This window comes from Anas platyrhynchos, chromosome 26 (assembly GCF_047663525.1).
Source record: "Anas platyrhynchos isolate ZD024472 breed Pekin duck chromosome 26, IASCAAS_PekinDuck_T2T, whole genome shotgun sequence".
Taxonomy (NCBI): Eukaryota; Metazoa; Chordata; class Aves; order Anseriformes; family Anatidae; genus Anas; species Anas platyrhynchos.
In genome coordinates this window covers 2,441,828-2,461,603 of record NC_092612.1, presented here as the reverse complement: position 1 = coordinate 2,461,603, position 19,776 = coordinate 2,441,828, and the positions used below count along the sequence as shown (strand labels likewise).

Genomic DNA, 19,776 nt, shown 5'->3' with positions numbered 1-19,776 from the left:
AAAACGCCCTGGGGACATTGAGTGTTGTTTCATGTGTATTGTTTTTTTATGAAAAGCTGCTTTTTTTTTTTTTTTTTCCACATTTCATTCTCAGTCTTCTAGTTTTCAGCCCCTGGATTTATTGAATTGTTATTGTAATTGCACCCAGGGAAATAGATTTTTTCTACCCAATGTGGAAGATTGAGGCAATGTTTTAGGTTTTCAAGGCCACCATAAAGACAGTGAAAGCCACCACTTCTTCCTTGACACTTTTCCTATTGAATTTAATATAAGATTTATTTATAGATATATAAAGTTCCACTGGCTGCTGCAGCAATTTGTCTGTTAGATGGTAATCTGATTGGAAATTGTGATTCTGAAAGAATATTTGAATATGGTTTGTGGGAATAGGAGTATTATACTCACTTGAACTTTCTTTTATGTATACTCTACAGAGGTCTGGGACTAACTCTTCTATTTTAAAACATTATAATAAAGACCATCACAGCCTTATTATGCTGAAATATTTTAACCTTACATCTGTAATAGTTTAAATTATTAAGGGAAAGGGAGAAATTTGTGGGATTTCTCAGATTTCTGAGGGGTAGAGAGAGGAAAACAGCTCATTTACTTGGGCCAACTTCAATGAACATGAAGGGATATAAAGTGCTCTGCACAAGAGGCAGGACCCCTCCCCCCCCTCAGAATGCCACTGCTCTATTGAATCTCATGAATGTCTATTCATGTAATCAAGGGACAGGCAAAAGAAGACTGGAACTTTGATTTTTTTTTTTTATACAGAAAAATTTTAATGCAATAAGAAAAGAAGTTGACACAGATACAGAAAGATCATAGTTTTGGCATGCTGAAAAGAGCTAGAGTAGATGAGTCACTACACTATGCTATACAGAACATTCCTTTTTGTGAAAGCTGTGTTGCTCGTTCTTAAGGTACTTGTAAATCCAGATCAAAGGAGGCACAGCCGTCATGTTTCTCCATTACGCAGTACTGCAGCACCTTACTGGAAGTAGTTATTGAAAATGCAGATGACACAAGAGCTAATTTTCACTGATGCAGGAGTTCTTTAACGTTGCTGCGGTGACTGGAAGAAGCTTCAAATGAACTGCAGATCATTCTTATTGCTGCCAAAGCGGTCTAAATGCGGGAGACTATCTAGAGTAAGCTTGTAGCTGAGAAACACTGGAAGAAGGAGACAGAAAGTATAACAAAAAATAGAAATGCTGAGAAATTCTAGAGAGCAGCCAAGCTCTCCATTCTTGGTAGCTTCAGCTGCAGCTGCAGGGGCTCAGCACTCCTGAAAATGTCGCCTCTGAGATGATCCATCGGTCTGTGCTTGCCGGGTCGGGGTAGATCCTCACTGTGGGTTCCCACTGGGTTTATCAGGTCTAGCAGCACCCATAGCTGTAGTTACAGCAGGATGGGTAGTAGTAGCGGGTGCAGCAGCTCCGGTAGCTGCAGGGGCTGTAGCAGGAGCTGTAGCAGGGACTGCAGCAGTAGCTGTAGCAAGGGCTGCAGCAGTAGCTGTAGCAGGGGCTGCAGCACCTGTAGGCCCGGTAGGAGGTACTGACAGACCTGTAGCAGGGGGAGCAGCACACGTAGTAGCAGGACATCTTGGGGGTGGTGGAGGGAGGTAAACCTGAAAGACAGCACCAGGAAAAGGGTAGGCTCAGTGCGCAAGGAGCAGCACGAGTAGTGGCAGGGTGAGGTGGGGGATTTGGAGGGGTACTGAGCAAATGTCTCAGTCTTGGGATATTCTTCTGACATCTGTTTTTATCCAGCCAATTGCTGTACTCCCCCCTTACTATGTTCAATGCTGAGACACAACTCCTATTCTTTATCTTCTCTTAAAAATGAACCTGCTACCTTGTATTTTTGGACTTTGACTACAGGAGATTCAGTTTGCCAACCGTATGTGTGGGAGCGCTTGCTGTCCAAGCTCCTAGGATGGTCAAGCTGAGGTTAACCCTGACAGCTAGACTAACTGCAGCTCAGGACACACACCTGTAGGTGTTCTAATGTCTAATGAAAATCCCACACAGCATTTTAAAAAGTTTTTAGATGCATTCATTCACTGCACACCAAGTTCAGTGTACAGAAGCCAGAGAACCACAGCCTGGTTGAGGTAGGAAGGGACCTCTGGGTCCCTCTGGTGCAAGCCCTGCTCAAGCAGGGCTACCCACAAAAGGGGGTCCAGGGCCACAGATAGACCTGGTACCAGTGCTGTTCCTGGGCACATTTCCTAGGACCACATTATCTCCTTGTCTGGCTCTAATCTCAGCATGTAAACTACTCCTTTTTCTGTCCTACATCACTTCAAACACCTTCCAATGTCAGCTGTAGCAAGGATACTGAAAATACTCTGCTGCACAGCGAGGTGCTAAGGTTTAATTCCTCTACTGCTGCATGTCAGAGCTGCTCTGGTGACTTCAGAGAGAACAAAGCAATTTCCATGTCCAGCCTGCATTCCTTATTGCAACATCTTTCTATAAAATAGCTGTTTCTATGTTGCGCAATACACAATTCTGTCCATTATCCAACATTTCATATGGAGTGTCACCAAGTCAAAAAAAATAAGAAATTTTCTTCAGCTGTTTAAATGGAATAGAGTAAAGCTGTTGTTTTCTAGTATGTAAACATAAAACTATTACTAGGCTTCACATCTCACTAATGTTATCTGAATTCCTTGCCTGAATGTTGGCTCATCAATGCCCCCCTTTTTTACTCTAACAGCTTAAAAAGTACAGGATAAAATATTTGTACCAATATTACAAATCAGAGAATGTTAGTAAAGGAGTTATCTAAGTTAAAGGAGTCTCTAAGAGAATGGGATCTGCACTTACCAAGTTCACCGAGGAGGCTAAACCAAGAGGAGTGGTGTGAGGAGCAAGGGGGTTGTGAGTGCTTTTATACAGTTTCTCGGACCCGTGGAAATAGGTGCGATTCTCCGCATGCTTCCATTCCCTGGTAGTCATGAAACACATTTCGGAAGTACATCAACAGTACAATTGCTATAATTGTTTTCCTCTGCATTTAGGACACTTTTCAAATTCCTCGGGTAACACATTGTGATTACTACCTGTGAGATTCTTTCATCTTAAAACTTTCCAGGATAAATGCATTTCTGGGAATTCTCAAAAAGGAGGACTGGGAATGAAACTGGAGGATCTGTGACTGAAACCATAGGTTCTGCTGAACAGTACCAGTTACACTACATGTGGAACTGGGGAGCACATAGACTTTCTTTTTGCATTATAGCCCTGCAAGGGAGGCAGATACTGCATATTGTAAGGTGACTTAAAACACCTGAGGTGGAAAGAGGCATTATAGAATGTGCTTAGGGCTTTTACCAAGCATTTTGATTCATTTCCGTCTCAATTAATGACAGGCGTTCCATTGATTCCTTTAGGTTCTTCTACTGTCTATAATTTGGCATACACACTATGAGACGGACAGGCCAGGGCACAGGATCGATTAAATTAGCATCTGAGCAATGTGTCTAAGGTTTAATGCCTTTTTCTGGGGGTCTGTTTTCTCTCATTTCTGGATAAAATTCTTAGAAAACCTTGCTCAAATCAATGTCTTGTGATTTTACAGTTGTGTCAGGGCAAGTTTTACTGCAGGACCTGGTAGTGCAGAACAAATCTGGGTTTTCTGCTGGCCTTTCATAGGGAATGCAATAGTGAAAAGGGGAAGAGCAGTCTTAGGAAGGCCGTGGAAGCCTGGAGGATGGGGACTGTGCTTTCCTGACTGGTAGGAGGCACTTGCTGGGAAAGCTTGGTGGAGGCTCTGCCAGCAGCAAGGTCCTGCCACATGCCTGGCTTCCACCAAGTTTCAGCTGAATGAAAAGGCTGGTGAAGTGCTAAAAGCTACCCAAGGCAAAAGGGCTTATACTAAGCTGAGAAGGGAGAAATCAACTTTTTTTTTTTTTTGTTTGTTTTTTTTTTTTTTTTTTTTGTGGTATGTTATCCAGTGAGATACAGCTGTATCTCCATGCCAGACTGCACCATGCCAGAATGATGATGAGTGTGGTGCTTTAGTTTGACTGAAGACAGAAAGAGCTCAGCCTGGGGATTCCCTCCCCATTCTGTTGTTTATTATACAACATCGCGGCACCTAACAAACCATTAATATTTAAATAATACAAACATTGCTAAAGTAAGTCCTTAATGACTGTTTTGGAAGAGCATTGATACCATAAATTCTGATGAGGCTCAGCACTTCCAGAATGTCTGTTATTATCCTCATTTAATATGCAAATTAGTAATGGCTCACTGCAGTGAAGGTCATACAAGGAGGTATTTGAAGAGAGAAAAAAAATAAAATGCTCTTGGCTTTATGTATTGTGCTCTGCCTCCTCTGGGAGGGCGGTGTCAGATGAAGTTGAAAACCAGCATCAACAAGATTTGCTGTAAAATAATATTTAAAGTTTTAACTTCTAAATATGCTGCTAACATGAGCAAACCATTTATATTTGCAGTGGTGATAATAATAACTTGGTGATATCCTGAATGAATTTTTTATGGTATGATCAGGGACAATGATGAGATATAAACTATGTGATTTATTTTTTCCCCTCTCCATTTTGTATAATATTTCCTCAAATGAATGTTGAACTTTTATAAATTTCCTGGTTTTCTTTAGTGAACTAAACTAAAAGAAAGTATTCAAGGCAAAAACTAAATGTATTTTAGAAGAAGAGGAGAAAATCTATTTTTCTCAAATAGAAAACTCTTCTACAGGCACACTAGGAAGCAAAGGAAACTGAAAAAAAAAATACTTGCCTCTTCAGATACTCTAGCAGTTTAGCAGTAGAAATTTTTATTCAGTGAGGTACAGGTGGTACACTAGGTTTTATTTTTTGGTGTATAAAACTTTTAAGTGCATACTGGTTTCTCAGAAAACATTTTAGTTATTATTAATACTAATAACATAGAATAGTTATTAATAATTTAACACCCTGGGAACATGTAAATCAAAATAAATGACAAATAAAATTCCTTCTAATTCAGACTGCATACAAATTTAAAATGTTAAAAATATCCCAGATGTATGAATTTTGATTCTTAGTCATCTCTAGGCTGAGGATCTGTTAATCTTTTGTCCATCTCCATCTTTTGTTCTATCTCCAATGACCTGCAAATGATAAAAAAACTGCAGTGACCCAAAAAGTTTGAAGCAAAGGGGGACTGTAACCATTACGTTGTCATGTGGAGATAAGAATGGAGGAATGACCCCTGATGCTGAGGAAATCAATTATATTAATTGATGTTCTGATGTGTGCAAATACATTTATTTTGTTGCTCTTTGTGAAAGTAAGACAATATACCTGCTGCATGGCGGCCGAGGCCAGGTACCTCACCAGCAGCTGGGGAGCACTGCAATGGCTATTACTGCTCCTTGAAAGTTAAAGTTGAGATTTTTCAGTTACCTAACTCAAAATTAATAAATTATTTTGATGTCCCAAATCTTGAAAATCAGAAATTGAGCTCAGGAAGTGTAAATCACTAATGTCTCTAATTCTGTACCTACAAACAAGAATAAAACAGGGAAATGCTCTAAATATACTTAAGACACAGAGTGGCATTCAGTCAGTAACTGGAAACATAACTCATAAAAAATCTCGTTAGGAAGATGAGGTCAAATGCACCAAGGAAAATATATTAAGACATTTAGTTAAGAGCCCTGATTCATGAGAACATTACAGGTTTGAGGGTTGTAATCCCCATAAAACTTAAATTGCTTTTTGTCGTCTTCATTTATCAAACAATTGATTTTTTCCTGCATTATTTCTTCATTTGGTATACTTTTCCAGGCTATACTGTAGCAGAGTTTATTTCAGAACTAACATATGTGTAAATATGTATTAAAAACAAAACAAAACAAAAAAACACACACAAAAACTTCTGAAAAGGTTTGTGAAAGATGTTGACATTTTATTTAAAGATGTTTTTTCCTATTTTTTCTTTAACTTTTCAGCTATGCCAAATGCATAGTTGTTTCTCCTAACATATTAATAATAGGATTATATACAAATAATAAATGTTGTAGTAAATACATACAGATAGGGTGTGTGTGTTGGGGGGGTAAACAAAAACCATCACTTTTTCAGATGTGATCCATTTTTCCCAGTTTATTCTGAAGTCCTGTTATGGCTGTACAATATTTATTGAAAAAATCTACTCATTTCATTTTCTTTCTTTTCATTCTTTTTTTTTTTTTTTTTTAAATCATCAAATGTATTTCATAAAATTTTAAATATTTTTATTATTTCCAGCACTGTATACAAAATTGCAGCTTGACCATTGGGAACAAGTAAAATAACATGCAGTATTATTACACAGTAATACACAGTATTGAAAGACAAATCATTTACGTTTTCTTTATGTTACTCTGGAACATATGAGTCACAATATATTAAATCAATGGATAATTTCTGTTAAACATTTAAAATAAATTTATGCATAAAATGGGGCTACTTTTAAATGAAAACCAAATACCTTCATACTCTGAGTTTGCAGTCCCTGACCAGCTGATGAAAACATGTCCTTGATTTGAATTTTTACTGTTGTATCAGATGAGAACATTTTCAGTCTTAATGAAACAATTCAGCACAGTGACCATGAAAATCCTTTGCTAGTAGGTTATTTGTCTGAAACCATTTGCTTGAAGTACACAGCGTACTCCTGTAGTCCAGGCTGGTGAATTTTCAAACCAGTGTTTGCTGGATGTTTTGGCAGCTCACTCTTGGACTTGTGGTCTTGTTTTCTTCATATTTCTCTTCTGCAGTGTCCTCTGCTGACCTGTTGAATAAGTGTAGGTTCTGATGCATTTCTATGCTCTGCTTTTACGTGGATGCAAATTCACATGAGTCTCACTTCTGCTGGAATCAGTCGCACCTGGCGCTTAAAGGATGAGGCAAGGAACCTGACAGCAGTCCCTTCCCTGAGTATCTACCCTCCAGTGAACATCAGCACCAAAGTCCCTAAATCTGCCTCCCACGCACAGACTGGCATTGGCTGGAGAGATGATGTTCCTGCAGATTGGAAGGAAAAATGCCTTCTGTTGGAAATATTTCTTGCTGTCTTTTCATGGCTGCAGGTGGCTCCAGCCTGGGAACCATCCCGGTACGTTCATCCCTTTGTCATCAAGCTGACAGTCACTTTTACTTAAGGCAGCTCTTCTCCCTCCCTGCCACGTGCCCTCCTGTTAATTATGGGGAAGGATGACTTCCCATTGTAGCCTTGTGTTATCGTGGGAATCTGCCTTCTTGTCCTCGCGCGTAAAACAGTTCTTCCCGAAGGTGCGGGCTGGCAGGCAGATGTGTGCCTAAACCCAGCCCACGCAGGGAAGTGTGCCGGCCTGGGTTGCACAAGTGACACTGGCCATGCAAAATAGTCTCTGATGGAAAAATGGCAATTTTTAAACCTCGTTGTGCACTGGGAACAGGTGAATGTGAGCTCCTACATGGTCTTGTATCAGGCATCTGTTTTGGGAGCTGCAGAAAGCTAAGGGAGTCTCTGTGTCTCTTTGATTGTTTTTTGAATCCTTAAATGTAGCATAGCTTGGGCTGGATGTAATCAGCAAACACATTTAATTTTTGTAAGTTTCCACATTTCTAAGGTAGTGTTTTGGAAGGAAACAGCATTTTGGTGTGTTTTGTGGAAGAGGGGCAGAGTTAAGACGAGATGGATGTGACTTTTCAGGACTGTCTTGAAGGAGACAGAAGTTGAGTTGTCCAATATGTCCTCTGTCACCTCAGACTCCACAGCTGCTTAAAACTGCTGACCTTGAAAGCTAGTGGCTCCTTTTTGCCAAATCTCAGGTAAATAATTAAAAATGCCAAGTATAAAAGAAAAAAAAAGGTTAAAATATGACAGAAAGCAGTAGTGTGATGCAAGATCTTTTAATGAGAATAAGAAGCACTGTATACAGCAGTTACAGCTTGTAGACAAGGAGGAGTATCCAGAGATTCATACATTCTAGAAGTAAAGAGTTTCTACATCTCGCAACAGATGCTTTGCTCTGGGGCTGCAGTGGTTCAGTGGACCAGAGCTGTCAGCACAGTGTGTGGCAAGGATCGGCTGCTCTGGTCTGCATCTCCTGACACAAAGCTGCACATCAAACACACAGTATATCCACAGAGATAGACTATGAAGGAAGAACTGACCCTAGAAGCAGGTTATTCGAAGCAGAAGAAGACATTATAGAGAGTTGCTAAGTGCTCCAGGACATTCCTGACTGCAGTTGTCGTCATGGGAATATTTGCAGGTAGAATTCATACAGGAGCCATAAATCACTATTCTGCCTTTAGCAGGGGTAGCAGGGGTAGCAGCTCCCATAGCTGTACCTCCGGGTGTAGCGAGTGGAGCAGGGGTAGTAGCGGGAGCTGTAGCTGGGGTAGCAGTCGCGATACCCGTACAGGCCCCCGTAGCCACGGTAGCCACAGGGACTCCCACAGTTGTAGGTGCGGTAGCTGTACACGGTGCCGTAGCTGCATGGGGAGTAGCAGGAATCCTCACACTGGTTCTGGTAGTAGTAAGTCATCTTGGTGTGATGGAGGGAGGCAGGCCTGGAACACAGCAGAAGGGAAAAGGGTAAGGTCTGCCCCAGAGACCAAGCAGCAGCTTTTGTCTTGTAGCAAACCCCACAGAAGCTACAAGAGGAGACGAGAGCAAGGAGAACATGGGAACCAACCAGACATCACCACTCAGTGCTACACCCTGGTTCCTGCTCACCCAGCTCACTCCTGTCTGTTTCCCTTCTTTTCCTCCTTAATAACCTTTCATATTGCTTTTTCTTGTTGCCTTTGCCTTGGAATCAGCAGTCTGATTTCAAACAGTACTGTACAACTGTTTGGTAGGATTAGTTTCTCTGTGAGGATTTAGCTGTTTCTGCCTCTACCAGTGTCTGACCTTTCCCTGAGGACTGGAAGTGAACAGCCCCCAGTTCAGTAGTGGATCCCACCAACTCCTGGGGGCAAGAAAAGATGCCAGGGAAGGAATCCTCCCTTTGTGCAAGTTGGCGGCAGGTTCTTTGTTCAGACCTGCATCTATGCATCAATTATGAGTTGAATATATACCTGTCTTTTTGACTAAAATAATTGGAATAATGTTATACCTTGTCCACTTGAAAATAAAGAAGACAGATGCTTCTGTATAGCATAAAGTAAGGACATTTCTGAGAGCATAGCTAGATGCAACAATCTTGTAAGCTTATGCAGCTGTACTGATATGCCATTTTTAACAAAAAGAATTGCACTGGCACAGCTCTGAAATCACACCCTTTTTTTAACTACCCCTTTACTACAATATAACAAAAAGACAGCATCAATACAGCAATAAAGTTGTTCTAGTAAGTCTCACTTACCAAGCTCAGTGAGAACGTAAGTCCGGAGATGCGAGTAGAGAGCCCTGAATTTCTCTCCCTTTTATATATTTATCTGACCAAGCCTACTATGCTTTAAACTCGTATTCATCACAAAACAAATTTTCTTGTGCACGTCATTCTTTCAGTTGATGTAATTGTTATTCTTGGTTTGTGATTATTAGTCAGTTCTTGGCTTCCAAAAGCATGACATCGCATTGTAGTTTCTTTCATGTTCAGACTTCCTGAGTCAATTATATTTCTAGAATTGGTGTGGTGAAATCTGAGCTATAACAGGAAAGGGAAGGAAGGATATTGAGAGCAGAAGTGATTGACACTAGCAATCCCAGTTTTGGAGGAATGAATGAATTTCAGTATATGAAATCTGCAATGATTCTGGATTTTATTAAGAAGAATTTCTTTCTTCCTTTCTTTCTTTTTCTTTCTTCCTTTCTTTCTTTCTTTCTTTCTTTCTTTCTTTCTTTCTTTCTTTCTTTCTTTCTTTCTTTCTTTCTTTCTTTCTTTCTTTCTTTCTTTCTTTCTTTCTTTCTTTCTTTCTTTCTTTCTTTTCTTTTCTTTCTTTCTTTCAAAAGTAATAGTCCACAGAAAACATTTTTCTTGTTTGTTTGCTTTTGTTTCACAATTGCATTTTTTAGGTCAGAATATTATGATTTTTATTTATTATTTGTTTGTATTATTTCTAGCTCAAAAATAGAAGTACAAGAAAGATGTTTGGAGTAGAGGAGAGATCTGAAATGTTTTTGAATAATAATAATAAGTAGGAGACAAGGCTTTATGAGAACAGTAAAATGAAGGCTGTAGAAATCTTTAATAAATATAAAGGCTTTCAACCAGAAATACTGATATTTGAAATTTCCAGGCTTTGCACCTTATACAAAACATAACAAAACAACAACAACAAAATCTCACAGGTTCAGTCTACTGGAGATCATTTCCTAGCAAGGTAAATGCAAATGTAATTGGATTCAAAAATAATGTCTTTTTTTTTTTTTTTTTTTTTTATTGTTTACACCTAGATCAGAAAAATGATTCATGCGTTAAAAGGAACAAGATAAAACACACCGGAACATATCTGTGTAATAACTGTATTTTTCCTGAGAAGTCCCCCAGATCCTAAATATTGTTTAATGGGACAACTTTGTAATGTTGTTGAGGTGTTTAACTTAATGTTGTTAATGACGGTGAATAATGCTGAGCCCTGTGAGCACAATATGACCTGGTAAGCAGCACATCCCAGTCTTTCCCGGTGACCTTCACCTCAAAACTGCTGTTTACTCGCATCTAAAGGTTGGATAATAACAGGCATGACAGATGTTCTGGGCCTTTCTCTAAATTTTGAATATCAAAGCCTTCATTAATACTTATTAAAGATTTCCATGTACAAAGAGATTTATTATTTAAATATTAATGCTATGTTACTGGAAAACGCCCCAGTATTATGTAACACAGTTAACTAAAAACGTATATCGGGTTATCCTATTTCTGTGCATTATTAAGGTTGTAATTTATAGCTTTGGAATTGGGTCTCTGGAAGATTTTTTTTTCCTAAAAAGACGTCATACACATACCATTTTAAAATTTATAGGCCAATTTTCTAGCTGAATCAATCAGCACAGCAATATCCTATTGCGTGATGGCATCAAATCAAAGAGATGGTCTTTTCCCCTTTGCTAGTCACAGGAAATGGTGGAAGGGTTTGGTAGGAACGCGCTGTTTCACAGGTGATTAAAGTTATGAAATACTTGAAATGGAGAGGTCATGTCTTCTACAGGAATTTCAGGAAAAAAATGCACAGGAAGGTGCATGGGGCAAAATGCACAGTGAGGCTGGGCCTCCAGAAAAATGGGATATTTGGCAATTCGCATGCCTTTGCGTATTCTTTTGACTTATTGCTGTACAGTACAAGTGAATTCAGCACGATGATACCAAAGCTTAATTGCTCTATTTTTGAGATGAAAGAAGGAGACCCGCAGGGTGTAGCCTGCATGTCACAGCGCCGGACCAATAATCAGAAACCTTGGCGAGAACCGGTATATCAATGAGAGGAGTCATGAAGGAAGCAAAATGTGTTCGGTAATTGGAGCCGACCCAGGCGCAAGCATGCCCTTCATGCGCTGGGCGGGACTGGGTGCTCTATAAAAGCCCGCGCTGCTGACAGCACTGCATTCACTTCTCCTGCCTTAGCCTCTTTGCAGAAGTGGGTAAGTCAAAATAAATTTAAAAAAACTAGTGGAAAATGGATAGATGAGTTCATTACTTTTTTGCCCCCTCCTTTCCCCCATCCCTCTTTAAGCTGCAGATGCTATAAATTAACGCATTGGGAAATAGGGTTGTGATTTTATGAGCATTATTTACACATAATATTCTTTTCTCCCTGTGTCTTGATAAATATTTTAGTGTTTCAGTCCTGTACATATCTTTCTTTTCCCTTAAAGTCTTTATTTTGGTATGTCTATGAAGGACTTTCCTATTTATTCCCTGACAGCTCCCATCCAATGCAGGCAATATTGTTTGTAATTCCACCTTGCATCAGGATGCTGCAGTCAGTGGGGCTGGGCAGGAGAACTCAGAAAGGCTGACGGGGATGGAGCATTATGGGGAAGACTCAGAATTAAAATTCAGGATAGAACAATAGACAAGCACAGAGAGTGTCAGGAAGCATGCTTTTTCTTCTTCTGCGCATTCACAGCATTCATTTGAAATTTGCTGTTAGAAGCTCCCCCTTATAGACTTTTTCTTTCCTGCTGTGTTCCAGGCTCACCTCCCTCCATCGCACCAAGATGACTTACTACTACCAGAACCAGTGTGAGGATTCCTGCTACTCCCCGTGCAGCTACGGCACTGTGTACAGCTACCGCACCTATGACTGTGGGAGCCCCTGTGGCTACCGTGGCTACGGGGGCCTGTACGGGTATCGCGACTGCTACCCCAGCTACAGCTCCTGCTACTACCCCTGCTCCACTCGCTACATCCGGAGGTACAGTTATGGGAGCTGCTACCCCTGCTACCCCTGCTAAACCCAGAAGGATCTGATGGGAAATGAGGACTGAGACTTAATATCTGGATTCATGGACTCTGTTACAGGGATGGCTTGTGGGAGCTCTGAGTCCAGAACAGCAACTGAAAGCAGTAGTGTTTTGGAGAGCTCAGTGCTCCTGTAAAAATTCTTCAGTGTTCTTACAAAATGTTGTTTTGTCTTCTTCCTTTCCTACTGACTTCTTTACTCCTTGGGTTCTGGTAGTATAATGAAACAGGGCATAATGGGAGTGTAAACAACATCTTAACTTATTTATAATTCTTTCCAAGCTAACATTAATGAAAGATGTAGTGCCCTGGTCCTCCTACGGACATGTTTTTCAGTTCCCTGCTTTTGAAACTATACCGAAAAGAAACTGAATCATTTGATTAATTGAACTAAAAAAAAAAAAAAAAAAGGAATTGTTTGAAAATGGAAATTGATAGTAAAATGCTGCCGTAGCAGCTCAAATGGCACCAACAAAAATAGGTGATTTTCTGCATAAATTCATCTCTGTATGTATTCTTCCTGCTTCTGCTTTCTGTATCACATTGGATTTTGATTGTAAGCTTTATCCTTATTAAAAATGTTATAGCATCATTACTTCTCCTTGTTTTTTCCTTTTCTGACTCACATGTATGCAGATTTTTGTCTCCAGCTCAATACATGTTGGTTGGTTTTCCCGAGATATAGTGAGTTCTCTAACTTTGATGTAGTTTTTCAGCTGAACCTGAGCTCACCTTTGTCAAACTAATAACCCCGTAGTACCTTATAAAATGAAGTGACCCATTATGGAATTTCCTAGAAAGGATTTGGAAAGATTTCTTTAAATTTGCCTTAGCATCACACTACATGCCCGGACATTGAACATAACAGCTACCAGCACCACATCTTAGTGGCTTATAAATGCATAAGTCTGCCTGTGGGCAAACCCATTTTAACTGGTGAGTAAGCCAAAAATTTGGAAGAAAATCATTCTTTTCTCAACTGCTCTTGTGGTGGCAGTATCTGGAACACTTTCTGGATTTAAAGATCTTACTTGTTATAGAATAGAAAATCGCACACTTTCTGTTCACCTTGCTAACTCATAAAGACAAGTGTTTGCAACTGTTACTGTAAGGCTTCTTTTGAATGACAATGAATTGGCATGCATTTCCCTGTCTGCACAATCACACTGGTTATTAGGGTGAGATCCCTTGATGCATCCTGAAGTGACTCTATTATTCATGACTGAAGTACCTAACTGGCAGCAGTAGTAACCTCTTAATAGTATGATGCTGTAACAACGTCTAGCCATAAAATAGCCAGTGAAGTGCTTTGAAATCCCCATTAAACCCTAGAACCTGTATTGTGAATGTAATTGCCATTCTTTGAACACACACAGAGGCACTTTGATGGCGGTCTCAAAAGAGGAATAGAGCTCAATTGTGCTATGATACACCTGGGTGCATGAGTATAAATTACATTGAACACCTTTGCAAGAAAGCTGTGGGTTGTGCTTCCAGCAAGTTCCAGGACAGAGCTTTCTCATGGCTTCTGAGGAGTTTGTTTCTGGGAAGGTGCTCACTGACTTTGGTGCCTGACATGTTTGTTCCTGGAGCACAGTGCAGATTGCTGCTCAACCTGTATCTTGACATTAAGGCATATAAATTTAGCTGGTCATTATTCTGACATTATAAATGGCCATAATTTCAAGTTTTCAATATCTAAAGCTACAAAATAAAATCTGGAAATTACTAAGTGTCTTACAGTGCAGAAGTAAGAGACTGAGAGCTTAAAATAATCACCATTACAGTATCACAGTGGTTCTACAGATTGTTTATGGACTTAACAGGGGACACAGGTAAAAGAAATGGTTAAAAACGCCCCAAATGCCACATAAGTATGTATCTTTCTTCAGCTCCAGGAAATGTTAAGATAAGGCTAGAAAGAAATCCAGTTTTCTAAGATGAAAAGACAAAGATACTAATTGAAGTGTCTATTACGGTTGTTTGTACAGACCCACATTTTAATGAAAAATTTGAAGGCTATAAAATCCCATTCTGACTAAAGCATATATAGAAATCTCTCCATATGCATGTTTGAAGTGACTATTATTCAGTAATGAAGCATGTAATGAGAACAGTAAGCATTTAATACAGTAATAATACACTATGAATGTATTAAATAGTTACAAGCATCTGAGAAGTGCTTTGAACTTCTCAGACTACTTAGCATGAAGAAATCTGGAGATATTGTACACTTCTTGGGAAAAGGATCTCTAAGCAATAAACAAGTTATATTTTTTCATTTGAAGTCTATCCCTTGCAATAAGGATATTATCTTGTTTGCATCTATTGCATGCTACAGCTCAAGGGTCAGTATTACAAGCTGTTCAACCTCCCACAAACTCTTTAATAACAAATTTGCCATCTGATTTCTGATAATATGGCTTGAGATTAATTATCAAAAAGTCTCTAACCAATACAGAAAATTAAAAGATAAATTTAGAAACACAAACACACCAAAAGCAAGTTGTTGCTGCAATGGAGATTCTTTAATATGGATGGAAAAGGCAATAGACACTGACAGCAGAAAACAAAACATCACAGAAACAATGAATTAGAATCATAAAAATCACAAGTCAAGACACAGTCCAGGACTTCACCTCAAAGATTTCCCCTTCTCAGCATCATTCAGGAACCCCTGATCTGGGCAGAGGGAAGACACTCACTCGAGGATGAGCGCTGCTCTGCTGTATTGCAGATAGAGGGGAGCTTTTGAAGGCATTGCTGGACACCCTGAAACCCCCAGATATACATCTGCAAGGTTATTTTCTGCAAAAAAGCAAGGAGCAGTAGATTAAAGTAGCTGCTTTGACAGATCTGAAAGAGGGACTGAAAAATTTATTCTGCATCTGGTGGTAGAAATCAAAGGTAGCTGTTTGTAAAGGCTCAAGGCAGATGCAGCACTGCATTCCATGGGCCTTTGGAGTTTAGCAGGGCCCGCAGTTGCCACTGAGATACCTGTGGCTTAGAGCCCAACCTCCATATCCACAGCTCCCAAAGGCTCCATAGCCCCCATAACCTCCAATGCCTCCATAGCCCAAAAGGCCTCCAGAGCCCAAAAGGCCACCATAACCCCCAAGGCCTCCAGAGCCCCCAAAGGCACCACGGCCTCCAAAAGTGCCACCAAAGCCCCCTGCAACAGCCGGGACTCCCGCCGAGCCGACCACGGCGTGCTGAGGGAAGGAGCTGAGGATGGGTCCAGGCAAGGTGAGCACCGTGGCCGGGGGCTGGATCACCACGGTGGAGTCGGGGCACTGCCGCACGCAGGGCTCATTGGCACTGTCAGCCAGGGGTGCCGGGGCGGCCACCCCACACAGAGGCACACACAGGCTGGAGCAGGACATCCTTTGATTTGCAGGCAAAGCTGTGAGAGAAGGCAGAGCAGGGGTCAGAACATAACCGCATTGCAAATACCCTGTGGCTCTCTTGTTCTTGGAGCTTGTGCCCCAGGAAATGCTCTGCATCATATCAGGCAGTCAGAGCATAAGGACAGTATTCATTTACAAAGCTGGTGTAGATCACTTACTCTCCCTGGCCCTAAGGACACAGGAAAAACCACATCATCCAAAGTACATGGAAAGAGACTGAGCACTCAAAGGACTTAGTTGTGTTGGGAAGCTCAAAGCACCATGCCTGAAGTTTCAATATCCATCCTTCCCATAGCTGTGAAACACTACCATTACAACCAAGCCTATTCAACACTGCAAAAAGAATGGTAGAACAAACACCAATAGATGCAATTGATGAAATGACTGCTGAGGAATAGAAGAGGCACATAAGACATGGACTTACCCAAGTGATCTGGTAAGAGACAAATGGAAGATGCAGGACAGAGGCCTGTGAAACCCTCTGTGCTTTTATACCTGTCTCAGACAGCCTGTGGCATCAAACAGGTGTGGAAGTCCCAGATATTCATGCAATAAAGACAACATGAATCATGACACACGTGGAAATGCAAAGCAATTTTATACCTCCCAACTGGGGACACTGAGGCTTAAACGTACCTTGGGGAAGAGGAACATGATGAAAGGGATAAGCTGTGACAGTCACTTAAAAGACCAGCCACTGCTGAAGCTGACCTCATGGCACCAATAAACCCCAATGAGTTCCAAAACCCCCAGGCAGATCTGGCTTCACCCAAAACACCAACACAGCTACAGCTCTTTGCTTGGCCTTCAGGCGAATTGGAGAGCAAGGAGTAGCACATGGCCCACAGGGCAGAGAGAAACTTAATGGTTAGGGATGATCCTAATCTCCCCCCTGAGTGCCTTGCAGCCCTCGCCTGTACAGGGTGATGGTGAGTGTCTGGGAGCTTCTGCAAGTGGCTGTGATGGCTTCATCCCTTTACCCAAACTTCCACCACCTCTGTTTACCAGCCTGTAAAATGGAGGTAATGACAGGAAGGCTGGCTGTGTACAGGATTGCAAAGCACTTCTTCGACCAATAGCCCATGACTCTTCCACACAGACAAAGTTTGGGATTAGGAAGAAATCAGGCTTTTGGTGTTCCAAGGTCAGTTTCAGCAGTGGATGGCCTTTCATGAGGTTATGTGTAAAGGCCTATTCATCCCATCAGCATCCTGTTAACCAGAGCAAGTTTGCATTTCAGTGTCCCCAATGGGGAAGGATATAATTGCCCCAAATCTCCACATTTGTCATGATTCATGCAGGCTTTTTTGCCTGAACATCTGGGGCATTCACCCCTGCATGCAGCCTGATGCTGCAGGCTCTCTAGGACAGGTATAAAAGGGCTGAGGGCTTTGCAGCCCTCTATCCAGCTCCTTCCAGTTGTCTCTAAACAGATCACCTGGGTAAGTCGTGCTCTTGGAGGCTTCTCGGGGCTCTCTCCCTGCCTCCATCAATACAGCCTCTCCCCAGACCCTTGCCTAACTCTGCCTGCCCTTTGCAGTACTCCTTGCCTACGTGGAAGATGTCCTGCTCCAGCCTGTGTGCCCCTGTGTGCGGGGTGGCTGCCCCGGCCCCGCTGGCTGACAGCGTCAACGAGCCCTGCGTGCAGCAGTGCCCCGACTCCACCGTGGTGATCCAGCCCCCGGCCACGGTGCTCACCTTGCCTGGACCCATCCTCAGCTCCTTCCCTCAGCACGCCGTGGTCGGCTCGGCGGGAGTCCCGGCTGTTGCAGGGGGCTTTGGCGGCACTTTTGGAGGCCGTGGTGCCTTTGGGGGCTCTGGAGGCCTTGGGGGTTATGGTGGCCTTTTGGGCTCTGGAGGCCTTGGGGGTTATGGAGGCCTTGGGGGTTATGGAGGCCTTGGCGGCTATGGGGGCTATGGAGCCTTTGGGAGCTGCGGATACGGTGGCTGGTGCCGGGGTCACAGGTACCTCAGTGGCAACTGTGGGCCCTGCTAAGCCCACCTCTGGCTCCAGTCTATGATGAAGGTGAGCTCTGGAATTGCCTTGCAATATTCCCACCTGATGTTGCCATTAAAGGCTCCGCTGTAGCATCATCAAATTGAAGAGCTTGGAGGTCTTGTGCCTGCATGGGGCTCCTCTGTGCTTCTCCTTCCTGTTTGAGCTTTGCTTTAGGAATCAATGCCCCACAATGATGCAGCCAAGAATTGGACGCCTCCTGTTGCAAGGCTGCTGCTCACCAACGCTCTGCCTTCTGCAAGGAGTCAGGGGCTGCCCTTCTGCCATCTCCCTGCTCCCCTGGACCTGAAATAAAAGCTCTGTTACAACACATTCTGGACCCTGTCTTTTCTGTGACACTTCCTGTGAGGCCTGGGAGCTGCCATCGGGGAGTCCTCAAGAGCACCACAGGCACTCCCTCAGCTCCTCCAAAGGCCCTGCACACACGGCCATTACAAGAGGGTCGCCACAGCCTCCCCAAGGGCAAACGCCTGGTTAGAGTCAACAGGGAGGCCAAGGGGCAGAGGAAGGAGGCTGAGGGTCCCCCACTAGCCTTTCCTCCACCCCCTCCAGTTTCCCTCCTCTTCCTCCTAAATCTCCATGGAGCACTGGCAAGCTTTTCCTCACCACTGGGCCAGAAGCTCTTCCCTGGATACACAGCTTGCCTACCTGTAGCCGGGGGACACAGCTCTGGCCAAGTAGGACAGCAGTGCTCCACACAGCTCCATGCTGCAGACATGCTGCCAGGCCTTGGCTGCCCTTCCTCACACACCAGCACACAAAGCAGTCTGCATGGCCAGGCCCCCAGAACACCTGGCCATAACAGCCGTGATGAGGCACACCGGCTGCCTCCCACCACTCTGCCCTCACCCAGCATGCACGGGATGCTATGTGAGGCAGCACCCAGGGGTTGGCTGGCGGTCCTTGCACTGGAGCCTAGGGAGTGGTGCGGATGGGCAGAATTGGAAAAGATGTCCCCAAGCACAAGAGGAGACACACAAACTTCTGCGCAGGTGGTGGAGGAAAGCTGTGGCTGCTCTGACAGTTCACAGCCATTTTCCCCTTCCCCTGCCATGACAATTATGGGTGATGCATGTTCTCCTGAGCCCCCACCACTGACCAACGTGCTGCCCCGCTGCTCTTGTTGACTTCCCTCACAGGAACAGTCTCAAAGAAAGACCACTGTGCAGAGCCAGGATCACACGATCAGAAGACACTTAGGGAATGAAGGGACATGAGGCGGGTACGGACACGCACCGCCTACTCAAGGCGTTTGTACTCCCTGGATCTGGATGGCTGCAATGGGTACATGGATGTGAGGGGAACCTGGGGCAGACTTGATTGTGTCTCCTTCACCCCTTCCCAGTGCCACCACCTGCAGCTGTGCACGTGGGCACAGTCAGCAGGTGGCAGCAGCCCTGACCATGCAGTGGCCATCTCTCTGTCTCCCCAGACCTCCATGGCTGACCATAGAAAAGGCAATATAAAGGGGTCAAACATGCTGTGGTGGCTGTGCAAGTTCTCTGTCATGTTCTCCAAGTAGTATTGGGGATGCGTTGCCTTTCTACCCGGTGAGAGAAGGGAGGAGGTTCAGGGGCCTGTCCTCTACAAGACCCACCAGGGCCTCTGATCTTCAGTTGTAATGCCCTGCCCCAGCGGCCCAAAGACCTCAGTAGCAAAGGCAGGAGTGCAGCCAGCATCCCAACTGCCCTGGCTCTGGGTTTTGGGGGAAGTCTGGAAGAAGAATGATGAAGAAATACCATGGGTCAAGAATGTGGTGCAACAGAGCTTTTATTGAAGGTCCAGGGAAGCAAGGAGAAGGCAGAAGGGCAGCCCCTGGGCAGAGGCAGCCTCCAACTCCTTGCAAGATGCAGGGAGGAGGAGAGCAGCAGCCAGCCACAGGAAAAGGCAGTTCCATGGGGTTGCATTGTCATGGGGCAGCAAGTCCTGAAGCAAAGCCCAACT

General features: G+C 43.1%; 1 long non-coding RNA gene across 1 annotated transcript; it reads right to left on the bottom strand.

Annotated features, from left to right (window-relative positions):
• Positions 1–757: 757 nt before the first annotated feature.
• Positions 758–8,311, bottom strand: LOC139999520 (uncharacterized). The gene is made up of 2 exons (XR_011804995.1): positions 2,841–8,311; positions 758–1,636 (listed from the first exon to the last, which is right to left on the bottom strand). It is a non-coding gene; the product is annotated as an uncharacterized lncRNA (long non-coding RNA).
• Positions 8,312–19,776: the final 11,465 nt, after the last annotated feature.